We start from the raw sequence: 13,402 nt of genomic DNA, 5'->3' as shown, positions 1-13,402 counted from the left end.
ATGTTTTAAACGAATTACTGGTGAATTCTCCTCCTTTTTTTTTTTTACAATAATTTTTATTCAAATTTTCATAAAACAAAACAAAATCATAAAACATTCAAAGACAAAAAACAAAACAAAACAAAAATGGTTAAACAAAAAAATAAAATGTTGACTTCCCATTTGTCGCAGATCAGTTATAGGTCTACAATATATAACAATCCTGTCTCTTAAATTATATTATAAAATCACTTTCCTCCAGTAGTTATCTTAATTAATCATCAAATCTCATAAACATTACTTTATTCTTTCCACAAAAAGTCAAAGAGAGGTTTCAATTCTTTAAGAAATATATCTATCAATTTTTCTCCAAATAAACATGTCGATTAATCCATCTCGTTAATAATAATAATAATCTTATTGTCATAACCATAGTCCAAATAAACATATCGATTAATCCATCTCATCAAAATCTGTTAGGTCCAATAATTTCAATAGCCATTATTCCATTATCCATATTAATTCCATCTTCCATCTTCAATAGTCCTGTTAAGTCCAGTAATTTCAGTGTCCAATCTTCTATTATCAGTATTCCATAATAATCTTGCTGTCATAGCCATAGTCATATAATAAGAATCTGATGGGAATTTCCTCTATCCCAAATATTTTCTTGCCATCGATTCTGAATAAGTTGCTGAAATATTGTTGTAAAGTCATATCTCTGTTCTTCTTTTTTACAAAATGCACTGGCTCATCTCTTGAGAGTTTTTCCATTGTCACATGGCTGCAGTTAATTCCATAGATTTTCTCTATATCAAGCTCCATCACGTCATTCCAGTCCAGAAAATTATCCAAGCCATTGATAACTTTATCTCTAATATCTTCATTAATTTCTTCAGAGATAACGTTAAATTCCAAACAGTAGATTTTATTTCTAATATCCATAAACTCCAGATCTTTTTCCAATTCCACATTTGTTCCAATCTCCAGGGCTTGTATCTTCCCTTTATTTTTTCTTTTCTCATCTCTGATCTCATTCTCCTCTCTCACAGGATCCCCTATTTCTTTAAGCTCCTGCGTCATTTTGCTCAGTTCAATTTTCAGCTCCTTACTGCCCTGTCGCAGGGTTTGTTTCGTTATCTCAATCTCATCCATTATTTTCTGAAACATAATTACTTCCAGATTCTCAGCCACTTTCTTGATTGCCATTTTTAAAACCACGAAAACAAAACAAAAATAAAGAAGAACCACTTCTTATTTCAGCAACAATTGGGTTAATATTCCAGGCTTGATGACATCACAGTATAAACAGAGCAGCCTGCCTTATCTCTCTATGTTCAAGAATACAAAACAAATTTAGTTCCCAGCATCAAAACAGTTAGTGGCGTCGTGAAGAAGCAGATTCGTCAAAATAAAATAGACCAAAAAGAGAATAGTCCCAGACAATATAATGTTCCAAAGTTCATATTTTTTATTTTTTTTTCCTCGGAATAGAAATCCCTCTTCTGTTTATATCTTTAGAATGCACTTCCAGGACAGCTTTTTGCAATAGAAGCAGAGATAAGCTGTTAATTTCGTGAATAACAGAGAAGAGTTATAGCTCACCCAGAAGTTCTTTAAAGCTGAGTCATTTGACAAATCTCTTTTTGCTGCAACAATTTAAACCAAGTAAAAAAAAAAGATAGAAAGAAGGGTGCTTGCCTGTTAGTCCGTTTTCTCTTTGAAGAAAAGATAAACGTGTCGCATTAATCAGATAGAGCTTGTTCGGAAGTCCGTCCGGCATTGCTGGCTGGACCTTTTCTCATAAATTAATGAAATCCAGTCCTCCCAACAAAAACAGGCTTTTGAGGTTGATCTCTACGTTTCTCCCTGCCCGGGAAAAATTTCATCAGTCAAAAAAAAAAAAATGTTCTGACTGATTTATATCTGAAAAAGCTTCTTCTGAGGCGGGAGCCCGTCTCAAAAGCAGGCACAAGCGAAGTCACCCTTCCCGGAAGTCCGTGAATTCTCCTCCTTGATCTGATTTGATATTTTTGATAACAACCCCATATTGTGTCTCTGTCCTCTGTATAAATGCCTTTAATTTATCTTCTGCTTCACTTTTCTTTTTCAACAAGAATACATGTGTAAATCTGGAAAAATCATCTACAATCACTAAATAAAATCTTGCCCCACCTTTTGAACACTGGAGAGGTCCAGCCAAATCCACATGAATGAGTTGATAGGGCTTAGTGGTAGTACTTTCACAGCTCTTATTGATAGGTGCCACTGTCATTTTTTATTTATAGCATACCTCGCATTCATCCACATGCTCACAATGTGTTAGTTTCAAATCTTGACTATGCTTTGGGGTATTCTTCACTTTCTCAAAATGTGCGTGCCCTAATTTTCTGTGCCATTCATGTATACAGTTTTCGTGTATATTTTTATTTACTCCTATCCAGGCACACGTGGGTTCATCAAGCTTACTTTCTACCATATACATTAAGTTCTGTAATTTCCCTTGCATACAGATTTCATCATCTTTCCATATAAAACATCTATTCCCTTCAAATGTAATTTTACAACCTATTTGAGTTAGTTTTCTCACTAATAGAATGTTATATTTTAAACCAGAAACTAATAACACATCTGTCAATATAGTTCTCAAATTACTTAACCTGAGCGTGCCTCTTGCAATTGCATCCTGAGTCGAGCCATCAGCCAGGTAGATCTTCTCTTGCACTGGCTTTGATGTGTAAAACAAGCTTGCGTCATTAATCAAACAGTTTGAAGCTCCGCTGTCTAACAGCCATTTAGAGTTAATTAGTTTATTATCCTCCTTAGTAATAAAGTTCACACTTGGTCTCTGACTTCCAAAGTCCCTGTTACTTCTCTTCTTACTTAAACAATGTATCTGTATATGTCCCCGGGACCCACAAAAATAACATATTTTATTCTCTTGCCTGTTTCTTTGATATTGTTGTTGTTGTACAGCCTCAGTCTCTTTTAACTCAGTCCTTTTACTTTCTTGTCTCCTGTTCCATTCTTGTTGAAGTTTCTGCTCTACGAAGTCCAGAGTTAAAGTTCCGTCTGGTAAAGTTTCCAAACTAGAGACCAGTACATCCCATTTTCGATCAAAAGAAGATAACAGTATATAGACCATCTGAATGTCACTATGATGTACTCCTCTATCTTGAAGCTCAGCAAATAATCTATGAAATTCAGCCAGATGCTCTGTCATAGTCACTTCATCTGTAAAACGCATCTGATAAAGCTTCCGCGCTAAACACAGCCGGCTCCCTGCGGTTTGCTGCACATGAGCGGCTCTTAGCTTCTCCCACATTTGATTAGCTGGCGGCTCATTACTTACTAGCAACAGTTGAGAATCAGACAGCCCCAGAGTAATAAAAGCCTTTGCTTTCTCGTCTTTCTTCGTCCACGCTGCTGAAGGAGCTGCCGGAGGGGTTTTTTCCACTACATCATTCAAATCTTCCTTAATCAGAACTGCTCTCATTCTCCATTTCCAGCTGGAGTAATTTACAGCATTCAGTCTCTCCATCGGCATCCCGGATGACAGGTTTACAGCCATGTTGTCCACTCTTTACTTGCCTCTTTCTTGCTCTTTCGTTCCTCTGCAACAACGTACTTACACGACACCGGAACCCCTTACTTTGTATGGTAAGCTGGGCCCATAACCCCTGTCGGTGCGTGCGTATAGATACCGTACAAGTAAGAAATTCTGGTGCTGAATAGATCCAGTAAATAAGCCAGGCCAGGCAAGTATCTTGTAAGAGTCTTTACTGACAAAATACATTAAACACAGTTCTCTCTACAAACGACTTTCCCCCACACCAGAACTTCTGTGAGTTCCCTTCTTATCTACCCGGTTGCCCTTGCCAACCAGCTGCTGACCTTGACAAACCTGGCGCTCTGTTCTGCTCTGCTTAACTCTTTTGTTTCAGGTTTCCTTCTCTCTGCTAAAAACCCTGTCTGTGAGTCTCATAGCTTGCTTTACTGAACAACAAGTTATGCCCTCCTGTCCTTCAACTGACGTCATACAAGATCATATATGACAACAAGTGTGGGGCAGGTAACGGCAGTGCTTGCCAAGCAGCACCTGCAAAGCCACCTTGCACATCTTCCCAAGCACCTAAGAGCCATCTAGTTGTGAGCTTCGGAATTGTATAAAGCAGGATTGACCTCCTGTGCATCAGAAGGGCACTCTGTTGCATATCTGAATGCAGCACTAATCAGGATTAACCTGTCTGCGCATCTGCTGATGCATGGAGAGGTCAATCCTGTTTATTTCCTGCAGGGAACTTGCATGCGCACCCGAATCCAGCGATAAGCAGGATGGACCTTCTGCACATCACCTGATGCGAGGAGAGGTCAGTCCTGCTTGATATGGGCGTGCACAGAGTTCCCTCCAGGGAACTCTTTCACACACCTGAACCCAATGCTAAGAAGAACAGAGGAATCTCCCTACAAATCAGTTGATGTGTAGGGAGGTCAATCTTGCTCCTCCCACCTCACAATGATGACAGGTAGGTGGTCCTGCCTATCTGTCAAAGTTGGCCCATAGGAGTGGCGGGGAGGAGATAAAGTTGCCACCAGGTAAAAGGTTCCTCACCCCTGATCTAGGAGTTATTTTCCTGTTTTTGTATTCTGTTTCGGCTCAAGCGCCTGGTTAGGAAACCTGTTAGGAAAACATCCAAGTTGGATGTTTTGGTAGAAATCTTCCATGCACACCCCCTCACATACACACTTGAGATATGGCTAAGGATGGGACAGAAATTCAAAATAGTTTGCATGTAAAGGTGAGCCTCACTAATTCACACTTTCTGAAACAAAATGCAAACTGAAATGTAGCCACCCCTTGTAATTCATACTTCTCTGGATTGTGCAAAGCAGTTTTCCAGCCGAGTGTACAAAAAAGCATATAATAGGGTAAAGTGCACATTAAAATGCATATATTATTGAAAATAACATACACCAATGCAATATATTAGGAAACATTACTTTGCAAAACTGTGTATATTAGGAGTATGCCCTCAAGTTGATTTTGACTTATGGCGACCCTATGAATAGGGTTTTCATGAGGCTGAGAGGCAGTGACTGGCCCAAGGTCACCCAGTGAGCTTCATAATTTGCAATAAAATATTGATGAATTTTCATGAAGACTTTCTATTTTTTAAAAAAGTTCAAACTAATGTGGAAAGGAGAATTTAAGACTGGAAAAATGAGAAACTAAAATTGACAGATTTGCCCATCCCTAGATATGGCCAAAAAACACTATTCAAGATAACCAACAACCAGTATTGTAGTGGCGAATTCAGAAGTAAAGGGTCCCTTCATAATAGTCACAGCCACGTCCCTCACTGCCAAGCCACTTCTAAGATTATACAATCTGCTGATATTATAGAATAATTTGGCCATCTTGAATATTGCTTTTTGCTTCTCTGTCCCTGTCACCATTTGGCCACTCTTTCTCACTGTCAGCGCTATTGCTTCAATTACTGAATTCAGTGTCTACACATTATCTCGTGCTGCTACCAAACTGCTTGATGATGCAGTTACGGAATTCTCACTGTCCACAATTTGTCTTGGCTTTCGGAAGTAGGAACTAATAAAGGCATGCTTGCAATTGACACTCATTGAAGCCTGCATGACTCATGCAGAAAGCCCTGCAATCAGGGGTGTAGTTGTCTGGGGTAGCCCTACAATCAGGAGTGTAGTTGTCTGAGTCGTAGTCCCAGTCAGGTCCCTATGCATGAGCCAATCAGCATGAAAGGGGAGTGTGTTGGGCATTGAGAAGAGTCCTTGTCCTTCCATGGTGATTGGAGCCAGCCAAAGTAAAGGAGGTGTGTTAGCCACTTAGAAGACTCTTTGCAGTAGCTAACACAGAGCCTTCCATTTCATGCTGATTGGCTCCTAGGGATGTAATGGAGCATGGACTTGCAAGATGACATGGAAAGCAAGGGAGACAAGGGAAAGTGGAAAAGGGGGCATGGCTGTGACTATCATGAAGAGACCCTGCACTTCTGAATTTGCCACTACACTACTACCTACAGCAATAAAGGAAAACAAACTTTAAAAAAACTGCTGGGTACATAGGCTTCCCCTTCCCACTCTCTTTCTTTGGGGGCTTTTTGCTGCTGGGTTAAGACAAAGCCTGTTTTTTCCTAAGTTAAGGAAATGACACTCTCTAAGCAGGCCAGACACTCATTTTGAATAGGAATTTGTAACCTTTTGAACATTGCCACCTTCTAGAGCAGCCTTTCCCAACCAGTGTGCCTCCAGATGTTGTTGGACCACAACTCCCATCAGCCTCAGCCAGCATTGCCAATGGTCAGGAAAGATGGGAGTTGTGATCCAACAACATCTGGAGGCACGCTGATTGGGAAAGGCTGTTCTAGAGGATAGGGATTTTGTCATCCCCTTCTCTGTGTCACCCCCTCCTCCTCCCACACTTACTTAGAAAAAGAGGTAAGCCAAGGAGCATCCTTTGCTGAGTTTCCCTTCTTGGCTGCCATACTAGACTTGGAGTAAATGCATTTGGGCAGAGCTTAGGAGTTTTAGGAGGAAACTTAAGCATGGAAATTCCTGATCCTAACCTCTGGTGTGGGCTGCACCACACACATTCTTAGGCATATTCATTTCTCTTCCCTTACTCCTGGCTTTGGGCTGGAACAAAAATGCATATCTCCATCCCCCTTTTCTTTTTTTGCTGCTGGGTTGAGAATGAGATCCTTGTTAATGCCTTTTCTGTCAACAACAGACACCCCATGGACCCAATCAGCATGGAAGAGGAGAGGGTTAGCTACTGCGAAGAGCATTTTCAGAGGCTGGCTCACCTCCTGTCACTCTGGTTGGCTCCAATCAGCAGGAAAGGACAAGGAGGCATGTCAGTGTCCAGCACACTCTTGCTTCCATGCTGATTGGCTAATAGGATGCTGGAGACATAGGGACCCTGCTGGTATCTGGCTCCTCAAAAAGTAAGGGGTCTAAGACCCAACCACTTTGACACCCTGGACAGCTACACCCCTGCAAACAACAAAAACATGAAGAATAAATTAGTAACAGAGACAAAACCACAAAGATACCCTCGAGTTCAAGACTGCTCATCTCCCAATGTCTAGAAGTGCCAATGAGAGTCTGTGGCCTTTGGCCTTACTCGTGGTTAACTGAAGGATGCTGTCGGTGGGTTGGGGTCCCTTGCTTGTTCCATGAACATGCAAAAATGTGGGAGCGTTGCAACAGAAACTGTTCCAGGAGGTGGCAGCAGCAAATTGGGTGCACTGCAATACCTCAGCTAACAGGTAGCAGCTGCAAATCTGTACTTCAAGCAGCAGGTGACAGCAAAAAAGTTCCTGTAGTTCTTTTTGGCCTCTGCAGCATCAGGTAAGAAGAAATGCACAGCAAGATCCCAGCTGCTACTATGCAGCTCACAAACCTCCCATCCTCATGTGGATTTCGGCCAGAAAGAATGGGCCCACTTATTTGTGATTTCACAATCAGTTATTTCTGATTTCAGCCAATAGGAACTGCAGCATAGGATATCTGCTGCAGTTTAGCAAAACTCATGGGTCACTTTTATTGTACAGTAGAACCCCGCTTATACGGTGGGTTAGGGACCAGGCCCCCGCCGTAAAGCGGAAATCACCGTAAAGCGGAACCCCATTGACTATAATGGGCCACGTCGCGTGAAAATGATGCGAAAACATCACAAAAGAGCAAAAATCGCCTTTGAAATGGAAAACGAAAGCTGCCGCATTAGCGAAGCGCCGGGAAGCGGGGCCCTACTGTGCATTCATCATGATTTCTGCTCATGATTCAATTGGGGTGGTCACATGCAATCCCACTTTCAATACAGTTTGTGCCTGCAAATGTTTGGGGGCAGTTACGCTGCTTCATTTCCAGTCAGTGCATATTCCATAACTTCCTGCTGAAATCCCATAACTTTTAATACCACAAATGTTCTGATTTATTTTTGTTCCACTTTTGTTGTGTTATAGCCACTTCTGATAGCAAAATTGGGGAAGCATCACAGAACACATTACAACAGAATAAATCCACCATTAATGCACTCTTAAAGTAGAGACACACTTACTGTTCTGCTGGTTCCAGTGTGTCTACACATGAAAAGGGGGGCATGATGCTAGTCAAACTAGGGTCACCAGGTTCCTGGCCTGAGCCAGGCCCAGCCTCCAAGAGATCTTCTGTATCTTTAAAAGTTGTGCAGGGGGAAGGGAGAATTCCACCTTGTGGTTTTTCCCATTACAGTGTTGCAAGAACACCTGCACTTGGCTGGCTTTCTCTTCTCCTAAAGATACAGGATCAGTCTCAGGCCAGGAACCTGGCAACCCTAAGTCAAACCCTGTCCCCTTTTACTGTAAACCCTGGTAGGATCAACCTGAATTTCTTTTTTTTATCCAGTAGAAACATACTCCCTGTTCTGTCAGTTCCAGTACATCTGCACCTCTCCCTTCCGAAAACAGGGCCTCATGAAGCTAGTCAAACTCCACCCCTTTTTACTGTAAAACCTGGCACGAGCAGCTTGAGTGCATTTTTTAAAAGTCCAGCTTTAAAGAAAGTTTGCAACTGATTGGCAGATCAACCCATTTCCCTTCTAGGTGTGGCTAATGGAAATGTTTGATGTGATTAGCGCTTTTGCAGCCTTAATTCGCTTCAAGGAGATTTCACAACGGATTGGCAAATCAACCCATTCCTCCGCCAGGTGTGGCGAATGAAAATGCTTTGCTGTAGGCGACTAGTGTGCCCACAGCCTTATTGTGTCAAGAAGATGTTGCAGAATACCCCTGCAATAAGACACCAGTCTGCAGGGGCCCTTAGTCATAAACATATACCATAGCAGTAGTTCAGCCCTCATAGACCTGTTTGTTGCAACAAGGTCTAACAGCAACCAATCAGCTCTTTGGTCTTCACAAGAGAAGAGAATGTAAAGAAGTCCTTCCATTTGCTTATCACAAAGCACATATCAATTCATTTCAGGGTACATCTATTGGAGTTCCTTGAATTTGAGGCCAAAAAAGTTTTCTGTTTGTTAGTTGCCGCCTCCATCATTTCCCACTTCCTCACTTTTTTAGAGCTATAACTCTTTGACCATTAAACCATTTTTCAAATGGAAGATGATTTGGCCCTTGGGCTACTGGTTGGCCATACCTCTACATTCTCACCTTGCCCTGACAAAGTGATTTTATGTTATGTTATAGTTTATTTCTAGGCCGCCTTTTGGCCAAAAAGGCCCCCAAGGCGGCTTAGACACAAATAGAAAAACACAAATACACAAGACAAATAAATACAATACAATTTACAAAAATTCAAGCCAACAAAGTGCTAGCATTTCTAAAAAGCAACAACAGCTAAACCCCAAAAGCATTCATCTTCCTGGTAAAGGACAGTCCCCAGAACAATGTCACTAAGAGCAGCAGGGGTGAGGGGGCAAAGCAGGTGGAAAAACCTGCCCCTGATGGTCCCAGCACAGTCTCACCCCTGCAGCAGTTACATTTTAGTGTAGCAGAGATCGTGTTCGAGCAGAAATCAACTTCACCATTGGCTTGTGATTCCTTTAATAAAATTCATTTACTTCTTGGAGGTCAGTTTCATAGACAGCCTGTTTGCTATAACTATAACCTGCCTTGTAGGTGTGTGCTAGAAAGACATCAAACAATGTATTCTGAGGGGAAAGGAATCAATAATGACTTTGACTCAGGTGGCTTTTATCTCACCTAAACAAAAGCGGCCCTTCATTTTTTTAAACACCCAAAACTTCATTTTTATATATATGTAAAATCTTGATCTGAATGGTGCCTTGTGGTTTCATGTGTTACACTGTGGACACGTAACTAGTTCTCTAGTGAGGAAGAGAGAAATCTGGTGTCCAGAAGATGACATGTGAGAGAATTTGGATATTTATACTTACGAGGCTCAAGGCAGCAGTTGCTTCAGTAGGGTAAGGTTTATAATGTAATGTTAGGTTTATAATGGCTGTATACTGTAGCCAGCGTCGATTTTTTGTGTTCCACAATGGTAAATTGAAAATACCCCCATGCCGTTCTGCTGTTTCCCATAAGTTCATTTCAAAACAAAACTTTACAAAACTTATAGTCCTGAACTCAGGAACACTTGCCTAACAACCCTCTAAGTTTTCATGGTGATACGCAAAACAGTCAAAGAGAATCAAGAGTTCAAAGTGCAAAAGAAGAAGAAGAAAAATCCAGACCCCTCTTGGACTTCTTCTGTCATTGGTCTTATAATTTGTTGAAATTAATTAAAAATCAGCCATGTTCACAGAGTACCTGTAATCCTATTACTGACCTTGCCCCATACTCTGACCTTCATCTTCTGCAGTTTAAAAGTTAAAAAATGCCTGGCTGATTTTTAATTAATTTAAGAATTGTAACATTGAAGTCTATTATTATGTTGGGCATGCTCAATAAGAACCAACTGTCAGTGTTCTAAAAGCCAGACTCACAGCTGATTGGTTTGGCTAATCAGGTGGCCACACCCATGCCAGACCTTTATTCCACTTTAGACAGTCATGGCTTCCCCTGAAGAATCCTGGGAAGTGTAGTTTGTAAAGGATGCTGAGTATTGTGAAGAGACTCCTATTCCCCTGACAGAGCTCCAGTGGCAGAGGAGTTGAACAGTCAGGCCCTTTTCTGGATATTGTAGCTCTGAGGGGAATAGGGCATCTCCTAGGAACTTTCAGCACCCTTCACAAACTACACTTGCCAGGATTCTTTGGGTGAAGCCATGACTGTCCAAAGTGAAATAAAGGTCTGGTGTGGATGTGGCCAGGGACAGCTTTGTTTTTAAATTTGGGTGGGAGGCTACATGCACCTGTTGTAGAATAAAAAGGTGGGGGAAACCCTGAAAAACAATGATACTGTTTACAGTGTTTTCCTTTTGGAAAGGAAAAGGGTTTTTTCTCTGCCCACTGCCCCCACTCAATCTCCTCCCCTCCCTCTCCCCTCCCCCCCTTCCCTACCCTTCCTCCCCTTCTCTCTTCCATCCCCCTTCTCCCCCTCCCTGCCCCTCCCCCAGGTCAGTTTCACTTACCCTAAGCATGATTGTATAGGAGTAAATCCCATTGAACTCAAAAAGCATGCAAATGATCAACTTGACCTCCCCTCCTCCTCCTGCCTATCCCCTCCCTCTTGCCCCTTTCCTTCCCCTTCCTTCATCTCTCTCCCTCCCCTTCTAATTCCTTTCTTCCCTCTCCCTTTTCCCTCCCCCCTTCTCCTCCTCCCCCATGGTCAGTTTTACCTCCTCCTCTCTCCTATACCTTCACTCGTGCCCCCTTTCCTGCTCCTGCCCACTCCCCCTCCTTCCCCTTCCCCCTGCTTCTCCTCTCCCTCCCCTCCCCTCCCTCTTCCCTGTCCTGTCTCCTCCTCCTCCTCCATGGTCAGTTTTACCTATTCTAAGCATGATTGTACAGGGGTAAATCCCAATGAACTCAATAATCATGCAAATGATCAGACTTGCCTCTCCCCTCTCCTTCCCACTGTCTCCTTTCACTCCCCTCATTCCCCTCTCCTCTCCCTTCTTCCGTCCCTTCTTCCTTCTTCCTCCTCCCCTGCCCACTTCAGCCCTCCCTCCCTCTTCTCTTCTCCTCTCCTGCTCCCCTGTGGTCAGTTTCACCTATCCTAAGCATGATTGCAGATCCCTCTGAACTCAGTAAGCATGCAAATGATAAATCCATTCTCAGCAAACTTGGACAGGATCTCATTTCTTACCTCTTGGATTTAAAAGCAGAGAAATTCACTAACGGGAAAAAAACCTTGTGGTTTAACAATGTACCTATACCCAACAGATATTTCTATCAAACTTTAAAAAGCAGGGAAATTGGGCAGCTATAGTGAATGCACCAGGGGAGCAGGAGACCTGACCTCCTTTCTGAGATATTGTACTGCCCTACAAATTTGTCAAAATGCAAACACAATTTGGGTTGGTCTTTCACAGTCAATCCACTTCCTGTGTAGCTTGGAAGAATTTGGTAACGTGCCTCTGAGCATATGGTGAGTGGTGGAAACACCTGCAATCAGCCCAAATAACAGAAATAAGACATGAGCTGTGCTTTTCTTATTTTATTAAGTCTTAAGTCTCAGTGATCTGAATGCAGGGTAAAAGCCTGATATTTAGGCAAATAGAGCTGGTATAGCCCAGTGAGGAGGAGAGCCTGGCTGGGAGTCCAGAGACTGTGAGTTCAAATCCCCGCTCGTGTCTCCTGGGCATCAAGGGCCAGCTAAAGATCACCCCCACAGGGAGTGGCTCAGGGGTTACGTGCCCTGCCACCTGTGCAGCCGTGGGCAAGCTGCACAGTCCCAAGGAGCCCAGTTGCCCCCCAGCTGGCAGTTGCGGACAAGGAAGGGGCTGGCTTGTGCAGCTGTGGCCAGCTGAGCAGGACCTGGCCAGCTGGGAAGGACTAGCCTCAGAGGGAGGCAATGGTAAAGCCCCTCTGAACACCGGTTACCATGAACACCCTATTCATGGGGTCGCTATAAATTGGGATCGACTTGAAGACAGTTTTTTTTTCACAGTCCAATCCTGTCGTGAAGGTTGCAGATGTCACCCATAATCTAGAGAGCCTGGTAGATGCACCAGTCTAGCTGGCCCTGTGTGTGGAACCAGTAGCATTGTAGAGAGAGCTACCTTGGCTTTCACCATTCTACCTAGCAATCTACATTTTGCTGCCAGGACATCGGAACTTTATTTCCCGATGTCATTGGTCCCAACCTGCACTATGGCCGCTCACTCCTTCCCAGTACTATCTCGCAGGCTATCTGGATTACAGGCAACATCCACAGACTTTGCACCAGGTAAGCAATTAACCCTGTATACCCATCACACACCCAACTATCTATGTTCCTAGTGATCGAGTCACCCACTACCAGGATCCCTTCACTAATGACTGTGTTCTGTCTCCACCGTCAGAGGCAGTATGCCTCTCTACACCACTTGCTAGGAATCACAAGCGCGGAGAGTGCTGTTGTGCTCAAGTTCTGCTGGTGGGCTTCATACAGGCATCTGATTGGCCACTGCAAGAACAGGATACTGGATTAGAATGGTCACTGGCCCGACATAGCAGGCTTGTCTTATAAGGTCTTAGGTTCAATCCCCAGCATCTTAAGGCAGGGCTGGGAAGGACTCCCATCTGGAACCCTGGAGAGCCACTGCCAGTCAGTGTCGACAGTACTGAGCTTGTTGTTATGTGCCTCCAAGTCAACTATGACTTATGGCGACCCTATGAATCAGTGACCTCCAAGAGCATCTTTCGTGAACTTCCCTGTTCAGATCTTGGAAGTTCAAGTACTGAGCTAGGCAGCCTAGTAGTCTGACTCTGTACAAGGTAATTTCCCATGTTCTTGGTACAAAGGGTAGGCCATCAGCTCTGTGGTGGCTTTTGAGGCCTCTGGGA

General features: G+C 43.1%; 1 protein-coding gene across 6 annotated transcripts in view; it reads left to right on the top strand.

The window, feature by feature from the left end:
- SLCO2B1 (solute carrier organic anion transporter family member 2B1) overlaps positions 1-13,402 on the top strand; it is a 166,389-nt gene that overhangs the window by 117,200 nt on the left and 35,787 nt on the right. The window lies entirely within an intron of this gene.

This window comes from Rhineura floridana, chromosome 5, assembly GCF_030035675.1.
Source record: "Rhineura floridana isolate rRhiFlo1 chromosome 5, rRhiFlo1.hap2, whole genome shotgun sequence".
NCBI lineage: Eukaryota > Metazoa > Chordata > Lepidosauria > Squamata > Rhineuridae > Rhineura > Rhineura floridana.
Note: the sequence above shows the minus strand (reverse complement) of the source record. Positions and strands in the feature narration are given on the sequence as shown.